The sequence below is a fragment of the Pseudophryne corroboree genome, chromosome 3 (assembly GCF_028390025.1).
Source record: "Pseudophryne corroboree isolate aPseCor3 chromosome 3, aPseCor3.hap2, whole genome shotgun sequence".
NCBI lineage: Eukaryota > Metazoa > Chordata > Amphibia > Anura > Myobatrachidae > Pseudophryne > Pseudophryne corroboree.
Genome location: NC_086446.1, coordinates 239,591,336 through 239,604,201, shown reverse-complemented (window position 1 = coordinate 239,604,201; position 12,866 = coordinate 239,591,336). Strand labels below are relative to the sequence as shown.

The following is a 12,866-nucleotide window of genomic DNA, read 5'->3' as shown; positions in this document are numbered from 1 at the left end:
CCCCTTTGGCAAGTATCACAGCTTGTAAACGCTTTTTGTAGCCAGCCAAGAGTCTTTCAATTCTTGTTTGAGGTATCTTCGCCCATTCTTCCTTACAAAAGTCTTCCAGTTCTTTGAGATTCCTGGGTTGTCTGTGACGCACTGCTCTTTTAAGGTCTATCCATAGATTTTCAATTATGTTGAGGTCAGGAGATTGTGAAGGCCATGGCAAAACCTTCAGTTTACGCCTCTTGATGTAATCCACCGTGGATTTTGAGGTGTGTTTAGGATCATTATCCATTTGTAGAAGCCAGCCTCTCTTTAACGTCAGCTTTTTCACAGATGTTGTTTTCAAGTTAGCATCCAAAATTTGCTGGAATCTTATTGAATCCATTTTTCCTTCTACTCGTGAAATGTTCCCTGTGCCACTGGCTGCAATACAACCCCAAAGCATGATTGATCCACCCCCATGCTTAACAGTTGGACAGAGGTTCTTTTCATTAAATTCTGTGCCCTTCCTTCTCCAAACGTACCTTTGCTCATTCCGGCCAAAAAGTTCTATTTTAACCTCATCGGTCCACAGAACTTTATTCCAAAATGCATCAGGCTTTCTATATGTTAATTTGCAAACTTCAAACGCTGATTTTTGTGGTGTCGACGTAGAAGAGGTTTTCTTCTGATGACTTTTCCATGAAGACCATATTTGTACAAGTATCTCTTTATAGTGGAATAGTGTACCACAACTCCAGTGTCTGCCAGATCTTCCTGGAGGGATCGTGCAGTCAAACGTGGATTTTGACTTGCTTTTCTCACAGTCCTGCGAGCTGTTCTGTCTGATATTTTTCTTGGTCTTCCAGATCTTGCTTTAACTTCCACTGTTCCTGATGACTGCCATTTCTTAATTACATTCCGAACAGAGGATATGGGCATCTGATAACGCTTTGCTATCTTCTTATAGCCTTCTCCTGCTTTGTGAGTGTCAACTATTCTCAGTTTCAGTGTTCTACACAACTGCTTAGAGGAACCCATGGTGCTGATTGTTGGAGCAAGGTCAGATGAGTCTGGGCTTTTAAAACCTTTGAGATTGACATCACCTGGTCTTTCCAGATGATGATTGAGAACAATCCATGACACTGCCAGGTCTCAGCTGTCCAAAGGGGGCAGTACAAGGTATTAACTCTGCAGGGTGCCCAAACTTTTGCAGATGCCATTTTTTGTTTTCTGTTCTTTTGAAAGTGTAAATGATGGAAATAAAATCAAACTTTTTTTGACATGTTATAAGAATGTCTAATCTGTAATTTGATGCCTTTTGGAGATTTTTCCAACTTTCCTTGGCTTATTTTTGCACATTAAAATGAATTTTTGCCTGGGGTGCCCAAACTTTCAAACCCCACTGTAGGTAGCAGGCCTAAACTGACATTGGTTACTTTTAAAGGTTAACGTGAGTATCCTATCAGCCGCAGTAATTTGGCACACAAAAAAAATGGTCTATCCAGTTAGAGCCTGTTTGTTTTGTGTGGAAAATGATCCTGTATCGCACGAAAACACATAGGGTCCGCTATTTATGTGCTTTGGCAGCACCTATCGCAGAAAAAATTGTCACTTATCAGGAATTTGATTACGCCTGCCACAAAATCCCCAATAAGCACCAGCATCGGCTCTAATAGGATAGCCCCAGGCAAGTCAGTTAGCCACAGGAAATTACTGCAGCTAATTGGATGCTGCCCCGTAGGCTGGGCACACATTAGGACGATGTATATTGCTGCCAACCCAAGGAACAGTGATATGATATACTGCATGGCTCTGCACACTGCATGATCTTTTGTAAGGCTGCGCGATATATCATGACATTCCGCATTTCCCTGCATGCATCAGTGGGGTTGGCCCATCTGACGTGCAGCACATCAGATGGGATGACCCCGATTGTAACAGCTGGGAGTGCGCAGTCGCAGGTACACGCTGAACTATATAGACAATATATTATTCCGATCCATGTCAGAACAATATATTGTCCAATAAAGTGTACCTGGCCTTACATAGTGAAGGCAGCTATTTTGTGGGCTGAGTCCTTTAGTTTAGTTCAGTGGTTCCCAAACTTTATTGAATCATGGCACCCTAGATTATCAGAATTTTTTTCACAGCACCCCTAGGCCAAAAGTTTCTTATTGAGAAATTTTGAAAGAAATATTAAATTAATTAAACTGTGTTTATATGTTATCCTTAGGCTCAATTATGTGGTGAGGGACAGGATTTGCTTATTTTTGACCCCATATTTTATGATCGACAGCCACCAGCACTGGTTTTGCCTTTTACGTTGACCATAAATAATTTGGAATTAATCCTGGACCACCAATCCTAGGAACTCCTGCAAGTGTCCCGAGGCACCCCAGGGTGCCACGGCACACAGTCTGAGAACTACTGGTTTAGTCTATCAGTTCCCTTAATAACTAGAGACAGCAATGAAACCTGATATACACTTGATAAACACTTTACAGATACATCCACCTGTGTTTTGCAGATGCAAGAGAACTATATTGTATACTGTTTACCACTCTCTTCTCATATGAACACTACAATTCCTAGGTCTTCAGAACACAGCCCTATCCTGGTTCCCTATAGATTGCGAGCAGGGCCCTCTTACCCAGGGTCGTAGCCAGAACTGTATGAGCCCCATAGCAACATTTTGTAGGGGGTTCCTGTCCCATTGCTTCTAGATAGACACCTCTCCGCAGTAGTTGTTACCGTTATGCCCAACAGTTAGTGTCTTAGTTTATTTTATGAACCATAGTAGTACCCTAGTTTACATTATGTCACATTGTAGGACTGCCAGTACACATTATGTAACACCGGACCCCAAATTCACATTATGATATACAGCGTCACCAGTTCATATTGTCACATTACAGTGCCCCAGTTCATACTGTACCACATTAGTGTCCCCAGTTTATATTATGCCACACTATAGAGCATGCAGGTCATATTGTGCCACATCACAATGTACCAGTTCTTATTATGTAACATTATATTGCCTCTCTAGTTTATTTTATACCATATTACAGTGAGCAGGTCCAGGGGCATAACTAGATATCGCAGGCCCCAAGGCAAAATTTTGTAAGGACCCCTATGTACCACCCAATGGTGTACAATGTATATAACACATGTTAATTTGACAGGGAAGGTGGGCCCCTCTCATCTCTGGGCCCCATAGCAGCTGCACTCCCTGCACCTATGGTAGATATGCCCTTGTTCTTACCTCTTTGTCTGTCTGTTATTACCCAGCCTTGTTTTAGTACTTTTTTGTTTCAATTGTAATGCACAACGGAATATGCAGGTGCTATATAAGTAGCTGTTAATAAAAATGGGTATGGGACCAAAGATGATACCCCATCTGAATCTCTCTAAGTGGAAACACGCAGGTATATCACGTCTTACTGCTCTTCTTGACGGACTTTCTCTACTGTCCTTTCCTGCTCTTCAACTTAAGCTCTCCCTACCCGCTTCAGAACTGTTTCACTACTTGCAAATCGCACACTGGTGGAGATCGATCCCCAATACCTCGCTGTCATCGGACCCGACCTCACAACTGATTTTCTCTCGTCTCTCCTTGAATGAATCTAGAGGTGATATCAGTGGCGTAAGTTCGTCCCAGTCGCCCGGAGGCATGATACATTTTGGTGCCCCCCTACACATACACACACATACCATATGTAGCTGTCCCGCACCCAGGGTGAACAGTAGAAGGGTGCTCAGGTACCTTTCCCAATAGTAATATAGATACACATAGAAAGTGGACGCACTCCAAGTCAGTCATTACAATAAAACAGACACCAGCATACCATTATAGTACACCTACAGTGCTCCCTCACCCACCAGGTCTCCATGGAGATGCTTTGGCGCATCGGTGTGCCAATATAATTAGTGTTCACTGTAGTATTTTTTTTTTAGGGCAGGGTGCTGATCACGGGGAGGGCACATTTTTCATTCGTGAGGGTAAATTTTTAAGTTAAATGGGCAAACTTAGGTACATACTATAATGCTTGGTGCTCCCATTCCTATGGGCAAAACATGGACAGTGCGCACCGAAGGTGCGCAGCAAAAATCTAGGGGCGTTGTTTCGTGGGGAAGGGGCATGGCCACATAATAGTGTAAATTCACATTACACCACACGGTAGTGCCCCTAATACACATTGCACCAGTTAGAACCTCCTATACACACTGCGCCAGGTAGAGGCTAGAGCACGTTATACATATTGCGCCAGATAGAGCACATTATATACATTGCGCCAGATAGAGCACATTATACACATTGCGCCAGATAGAGCACATTATACACATTGCGTCAGGTAGGGAGCACTGAAGCACATTGCACCAGGTAGAGAGCACTGAGGAACACTGCACCAGGTAGAGAGCACTGAGGCACACTGCACCAGGTAGAGAGCACTGAGGCACACTGCACCAGGTAGAGAGCACTGAGGCACACTGCACCAGGTAGAGAGCACTGAGGCACACTGCACCAGGTAGAGAGCACTGAGGCACACTGCACCAGGTAGAGAGCACTGAGGCACACTGCACCAGGTAGAGAGCACTGAGGCACACTGCACCAGGTAGAGAGCACTGAGGCACACTGCACCAGGTAGAGAGCACTGAGGCACACTGCACCAGGTAGGGAGCACTGAGGCACACTGCACCAGGTAGAGAGCACTGAGGCACACTGCACCAGGTAGAGAGCACTGAGGCACACTGCACCAGGTAGGGAGCACTGAGGCACACTGCACCAGGTAGGGAGCACTCAGGCACACTGCACCAGGTAGGGAGCACTCAGGCACACTGCACCAGGTAGAGAGCACTGAGGCACACTGCACCAGGTAGGGAGCACTGAGGCACACTGCACCAGGTAGGGAGCACTGAGGCACACTGCACCAGGTAGGGAGCACTCAGGCACACTGCACCAGGTAGGGAGCACTCAGGCACACTGCACCAGGTAGGGAGCACTCAGGCACACTGCACCAGGTAGGGAGCACTAATGGCACACTGCACCAGGTAGGGAGCACTGAGGCACACTGCACCAGGTAGAGCACTGAGGCACACTGCACCAGGTAGAGAGCACTGAGGCACACTGCACCAGGTAGAAAGCACTGAGATTAATGTTTACAGCTGCAAAATACTTACAAGGTTAATTTAGCCCAGGGGGACTCTCATGTACGTACCGGGTCCGGCGGCGCACGGCTGGATCCGGCGACGTGGCGGGGTCCGGCAGGCAGCAAACGGCGGGGCGGCAGGGCGCACAAAAACGGGCAGGGCGGGATTCAGCTGTCTAAAAAAGGGGCAGACACCTAGCGTGAACACTAGATATATATTAAAAAAAAGACAAACGCCTCATTCACTTAAACACACGTCTCACTTAAACACACACGCCTCTCACTTACATACACCTCTCACTTACACACACCTCTCACACACGTGCCTCTCACTTACACACACCTCTCACATACACATGCCTCTCACATACACGTGCCTCTCATATACACATGCCTCTCACTTACATTCACATGCCTCTCACTTATAGGCCCTACACACATAGCGATTTCACTGCACGATATGAACGATCTTGTTCATTAATGAACGAGATAACGTTCATATCGTGCAGTGTGGAGTCCCCAGCGATGAACGATGCGCGACCCCGCGCTCGTTCATCGCTGGGGCCATGTCGGCTGTGCATGCCGGCCAATATGGACGAGATCGTCCATATTTGCCTGCAAGTCTACGGAGCCGGGTGACGGGGGGAGTGAAGAAACTTCACTCCCCCCGTCACTGCCCCCCCGCCGCTGGGTCGCTCGTCGGCCGTCGGGCACCTCGGCGGCGCATCGCCGAGTGTGTAGGGCCCCTTACATACACATGCCTCTCACACACACACACATGCCTCTCACTTACATACACATGCCTCCCACTTACATACACATGCCTCTCTCACACACACACACACACACACACACACACACATGCCTCTCACTTACATACACATGCCTCCCACTTACATACACATACATGCCTCTCACACACATGCCACTCTCACACACATCACACACACACATGCCTCTTTTACTTGAATGTACAACTTTCCTTAAAAACACACACACCTCACTTAAAAACAAGCACACACAAAACACAGTACTTCCTCCCAAATACACCTCTCCCCCACCCCCCACACAGTGCCTACCTTTGGCTATCATCCAGAGCATGGAGGAGCAGAGAGTTCTGAGCTTCCCTCGGCTGGCTTACTAAGGGCCCGGGAGGAGCTGTGCTCTGGAGCTCCCCCTAGCTGCAGCCAGTGCCATCTCTCTCTACAGGAGGCAGCTTCCGTGTCACTGACACAGCTCCTCCATCTGCAATAGCAGCGCAGTTCTCAGGCTGCGGGAGACAGTGGAGGAGATGCGCCCCCTTGTGGCCAGGAGCCCGGCGGCAGCCGACTCCACTGCCTCCCACAGTTCCGCCCCTGGGTGATATCACGTTCTGGTATAAACTATTGATTACTCCTATTTCCCCCTCCAAATCTAACGCACAATTGAAATGGGAATCAGATTTAGGCAGAACGATATCTCCGATTGACTGGCGAAAAGTCTTCTTAGCCTCCCACTCCATGTCCCGATGCCTGAACCATACCGAGATGCACATAAAACTAATCCATAGAATATATTTGACCCCCGACCGACTACACAGATTTTGGCCCTCCTGTAGTAATAAATGTTGGAGGCTTTGTGGCTCTGTGGGACACATCTTCCACATATTTTGGTCCTGCCCACACCTCCTTACTTATTGGTCTGAGGTTTTTGACCTGATTAATAGAGTCCTCGATACCCACCTAACCCCGGACCCTGCCCTTGCGTTATTACATATTGTTCCCTCCTCAGTTCCCCCCTCTAGCAGATATGTATTAGGTCACATTCTAATTGCTGCTCGCTCTAACTTGGCCCAACTTTGGAAACAACCTGCGCCCCCTACCTTACTAAAAGTAATCCACAAAACGAACCACCACTTTCTTATGGAAACTAAATATATCCCCCCTCCCGACAGCTCACCCTCTCCTAGGAAAAATTGGTCTCTGTGGCAGCAGTTTGTTGAGGTTGGCGAGGGCTCCCATTACTTTTGCAACTCCTCTCCGAGCGACCCTCCTCAGACTAGCTTAATTAAACAACCGGACAGTGAGTAAAGAGTTGCTGTGCCTGCCTACTGAGATTCCTCCTCAATTATTTTAGATCAACATTAACTCCTTCTCCTGCTAGTGTATAGATGGGCCCTCTGCACAGTCCTATATTCCCTCCTCCTCTTTATTTCTCTTCAACAGCCTCCATTCACTGTGCTGGAAACTAGGTCTTCATTTGTAACACTACTGGCACTCTCTTCCTCCTCGTATCATAGTTTTAGGACCTCTAGTATTACATCTATAACTGTTGGGTGTACTCTGTCCCTCTATTTCTCGAGAAGGTTCTCTAGATTCCTCTCTAGCCTGTGTGAGTACAAACGCTCTGGTCTCACCTCTGTACCCCTCTGTTTTATTTATGTTTTATTGTATACCTATATACTATGTTGTATGATGTACTACTCATCCCCTTTTTTCTTTTCTGTACCCCATAAAAATTTATATTTTTTCTCAATAAAAATTCTTGAAGTTAAAAAAAAAATGGGTATGGGACTCAGGGTCGACAGTGTCTAGGTCGACACCTATTTGTCGATAGTGGCTAGGTCAACACTAGAAATGAACAAGATCGACATGAAAAAAGGTCAACATGAGTTTTTCATGTTTTTTTGGTGTTGTTTTCTTTGTAAAGTAACCGGGAACCCCAATTAGTGCATGCTTCGGGCAAGGTTACCGTTCCCAATCGTAGCCCACGTGGATCGTAAAGTATGAAAAAGTTCAAAAATAGAAAAAAAATTGAAAAACTGATGTCGACCTTGTTCATGTCGACCTAATGGCAGTGTCGACCTATTTCTAGTGTTGACCTAGCCACTGTGGCCCAATGGGTGTCAACCTAATGGGCGTCGACCCAGAGTTCGGATACCAATAAAAATAATAATGATAAAAATAATAAATATTGATAAATTTCTCTTATGTTTTCAAGTTATTCGCCGAGATAACATCATTACATAGCATATATGTATATAATATACAGTATGTTCGCTACTGGCAACATGTGTACTGATAAAAAAAAAAGTACCCCTCCAGTCTTTCACAAAATAAAATGCCTTAAAAATCTATTGTTTTTAAAGGAGTAGTGCCTGTTTGATCTGCATTTCCCATAGTCACTTTCTTGTCTTTTGTCTTCTATTTACCACATCACCTCATCCTTTTATGCATAGTGCTTTCTCATTACCTGTGTAATTCAACACACACCTGCTTCCCCCACAAAACCTGTACACCACAATCACTATCCAGCAGCGGTTTGTATTCATTCTACAGTCAGCCAGGAAAAAGACTAAAACTACCCTCAATTAATATATAAAATGTAGAAGTCATAGGGGGCATCCAATTACCTGCGGTCGACGACCGCAGGTAATTGTATTGTCGGTGACTATCCTATTAGCCCCAATGTGGGGCTCTCCTCCCACCGATGCCAGCACTTATTGTAGATTATGCTTAGGGTGCCTCAGGCACCCGAAGCATTATCTGCAATAAGCAGCTGCTGGAGCCACAATAACACATGGGATCGGGGACTTATACCTGATCCCATGTGTTTTTACGCGATCGCAGGTCTGTTTTTGGACGATGAAAACTGCCTGTAACAGGATACCGCGATAATGACCATCGGTCATTAATCACGATATTAGTTCGTTTTCACCCGCCGAAAGCGGGTCGGCTGCAATTGGATACGCCCCTTAGTTGCACATGCATTTGCTGATATAGTTTGAAGATCTGTTATCACTATAAATTAATTGACCGATTTGAACTTTGTGTATTTCTATTTCCATTTTTATGTAATGGACAATTGAGACCCCTCTTTGCATCATTATATTTCTACAAAGGGTGGTTTTTTTTTTGAGATCTGCACTGGACCAGATTGTATAATGATTGTCATACAATTTTTATATACCGTATATAACAAGAATAATGACCAACATAAAGCTACCGACTTCGCCTATAAGGCTTTTCAAGTAGAGCAGGGTTGGTGGTGCTCCCGGACAATGGATCAGAGTAAACTATAGGGGGGTTGTTTTGCAGAGAAGCAAAAAAAGGTCTGTTTGATATGTCTCTCTGGGGCACACTTTGTTTAAATTGACTGATTGGTAAAGGTGTAAATTTAGTACAATGTATAATAAAACTTAACTTTTAATTTTTTGCAGACGAAAGGATAATAAAAATATTGCTGTGAATCAGCAATATTGGTTAAAACAAGTATTAAACTACAATTATCAAATGACGATAGGGTGAAATGTCACTCACTTGATATAGAGTGGGTGGCAGAAAGTTTATCTGTCCACCCACTGAATTAAGAGCGAGTATTAATGTTTGACGTTAGTCACGAGCGAAAATATGAAATTCTTATTATCTCTATAAGCTTATGATGTGATATACACTTGTATACTCATAAGAGAGACCTACCCGTGTGGAGAATACAAGGCATGTTCTCATATTTCCAGAAATTCAGAAATAGTTGATAAATTCAACAATAAAATCAAAATCACTAACTTTTTCAATTGTAAAAGTACTAATTTGGTCTACTGTCTCACTTGCCCCTGTGACAAAAAATATGTGGGTATGACTACCCGCATGCTCAAGCAAAGGGCTCTTGAGCATATTGGATCAGTTAGAAATGCTAAAACAGACCAACAAAAATGTAAACAATTAACAACAGTGGCTAAACACTTTCTCCAATACCATGCGGGCTCACCCAAGGAACTCAAAATATTTGGTCTCCAACAGATCAAATTAGGTATTAGGGGTGGTAATATGACAAGAGCCCTGCTAAAGAAAGAAAGTGAATGGACATTCAAACTTGGAACAATAGCTCCTAATGGTCTTAATGAACACATCAATTATAGTGTGTTTCTTGAGTAATCCCCATACTTCCAACTGTTTTGGCATTTTCCTTATTTTCTTCTTATTATTTTCTTCTTCTTTTTTCTTAAAACATAAAATAAGCAAACTATCTCGCTCCACCTTTTTCCTTTTTAACAGCTTTGTTCGCATATGGTTCATTCATTACACAATTGTTTTTCCACACCACATCAACACTTTGTTCCAAACACACTCTTTTTTCTCATTTTTTCAATTGTCCCTTCCTCCCTCCTCATTTTTTCTCTCTCTCCTTCTCTCTTCCCCATACACAATATGTTTCACCCACCAAGCATTAGTGCTTCACACCTTCAATATACACTTCCGCTTCCTCCTCTCTTTTTCTTCTTTCCTTTCCCTTTTTCCCCCCTTCCCCCCCATTTCCCCCCCCCCTGCTTTTTTTTGCTTTTTTTCCCCCCGCTCTTTTTTCCCCCTCCCCACCCTCTTTATTTCCTTTCCTGTACCCCTTTCCCTCTCCTCCCTCCCTCCCCCCCCTTTCCTCTCATACCCTTTCCCCATCACGGTCAGGTCAATTTCTTTTCATCTCAACGATCACAACAATAATTCCATCACAATCCTATTCACATTTTTAGCATTACACGTATTCTAATACATTACATCACTCCAGACTTGTCCCCACCCTTTCCCATACACCCCACTCCCTCACACACTTTATTGTCATAATTACACTCCATTTTCAATTTCACCATTCATTTATCTCACAACACTTTAATTTCCCGACAGTCCCTACTCTCACAAGCACCATCCCTTATATTTAATTACTCCCACTAGTGTCTATTTATAGATAATCTGTCTTTATCAATTGAGATAATTATTTAAATACAATTGTATCTTTTTCAAACTGACAGACAGCTGCTTTTTGAGGTGCTGGATCCTATGTGAATTCATTCTCTTATGTTGGTATAAGGGTCAGCATTTCTGCAAACAAATCATTACTGTGATAATTAGTTAAAAACTACAGTACTTGTTTGCAACAGATAGACAGCTGCCCATGCAGCTGATTTATTGTATTCCATGTGGATTTCTATATTGCCATATCAATCAATAATCTGTCTTCATTAATTGAGATAATTATTTAAATACAATTGTATCTTTTTCAAACTGACAGACAACTGCATTTGAGGTGCTGGATCCTTTGTTAATTAATTCCTTTATGTTGGTATATGGGTCAGCATCCAATCATCATTGTGATAATTAGTGGAAAACACAATACCTGTTTGCAACAGCTGCCCATGCAGCTGATTTATTGTATTCCATTTGAATTTGCATATTGCCATATCAATCAGCATTCTTGCAATATATTTGGCTACTCACTACTGCGACGATTAGTTATACAACTGTATATTGCTTCTCAACAGATAGACAAACTTCCATGGCAGCTTGGGTGCTGGAATTTATATGAATTTGCATGTCTCAACATAGGGTATTATTGCAATATATTTTTGTTATCTTTCCAGAACTAATTTTTCAGTTAATCATTGTTATATCACCCACTCAGGGTTTATTAATTGTGGCATATTTTGCATGTGCTCCTACCACAATTCTTATATGGGTGATCTCCCAGGGGAGGGAAATTAACCATTCCGTCCCCTTTTGAGACAGGTTTTTTGTTTTTGTTTTCTTTTCATTCATGTATCATTTTTCATATTTTGTCTCTCTTTAAAGTTACCTAGGGGCGACTAATTGGCCATTGATTACGCAATTCTTTGGACCATCCCTTGTTTTGCTCAAGCAATAGCTATTCCCCTTGCTGACAGGTATCTACTTGACTTTCTACAGTCACACCATGCTGGACATGCCCGATCTCGTCTGATCTTGGAAGCCAAGCAGCATTGGGCCTGGTCAGTACCAGAAAGGGAGACCTTCTGGGAATACTGGGTACTGTAGCACTAAGGAACATACCTTCCGCTGATCAGCAAATTCCATTGCAAGTAAATTTTGCAGTGCATTTACCCCAGCTTACCAACCCAACAGGAGTCCGGATTCGGATAAGCCGGTTTTCTTTTATCTCTCTTATGAGTATACAAGTGTATATCACATCATAAGCTTATAGAGATAATAAGCATTTCATATTTTTGCTCGTGACTAACGTCAAACATTAATACTCGCTCTTAATTCAGTGGGTGGACAGATAAACTTTCTGCCACCCACTCTATATCAAGTGAGTGACATTTCACCCTATCGTCATTTAATAATTGTGGTTTAATACTTGTTTTAACCAATATTGCTGATTCACAGCAATATTTTTATTATCCTTTCGTCTGCAAAAAATTAAAAGTTAAGTTTTATTATACATTGTACTAAATTTACACCTTTACCAATCAGTCAATTTAAACAAAGTGTGCCCCAGAGAGACATATCAAACAGCCCTTTTTTTGCTTCTCTGCAAAACAACCCCCCTATCATTATATTTCTAAGCAGATATCTCTGAATTCACAGATGATTTAATTTTAAATGTATTTGTATTGATACAGTTTTTTTTATTCCTGGTACAAAAAACTCACTCTACTCTTATGTCGGATGACTAGGATTCGATTTGTAGGATTCTGCCACAACAATAACTTGCTAGCTCCTACATAAGTAACTATTGCATGAAGGGTAAAGGATCACATTGCCTTTATTTGTTCAAACATTTTGGGAAGTACTTTGGTTAAGTACAGCAATGCGTTAGTTTAAAAAAAAAAAAAAAAAGGTGTACACACAGCTTACGTAGTAGTTTGGAATAAAAAAATCAACACATTTGTCTTTTGGGGGTCATTCAGACCCGATCACTCGCTGCAGTTGTTCACAGCGCAGCGATCGGGTCGGAATTGCGCAT

At 43.1% G+C, this 12,866-nt stretch overlaps 1 pseudogene; it reads left to right on the top strand.

The window, feature by feature from the left end:
* The first annotated feature begins 11,819 nt into the window (after nt 1–11,819).
* LOC134893444 (5S ribosomal RNA) lies at nt 11,820–11,938 on the top strand (annotated as a pseudogene).
* The last annotated feature ends 928 nt before the right edge of the window (nt 11,939–12,866 follow it).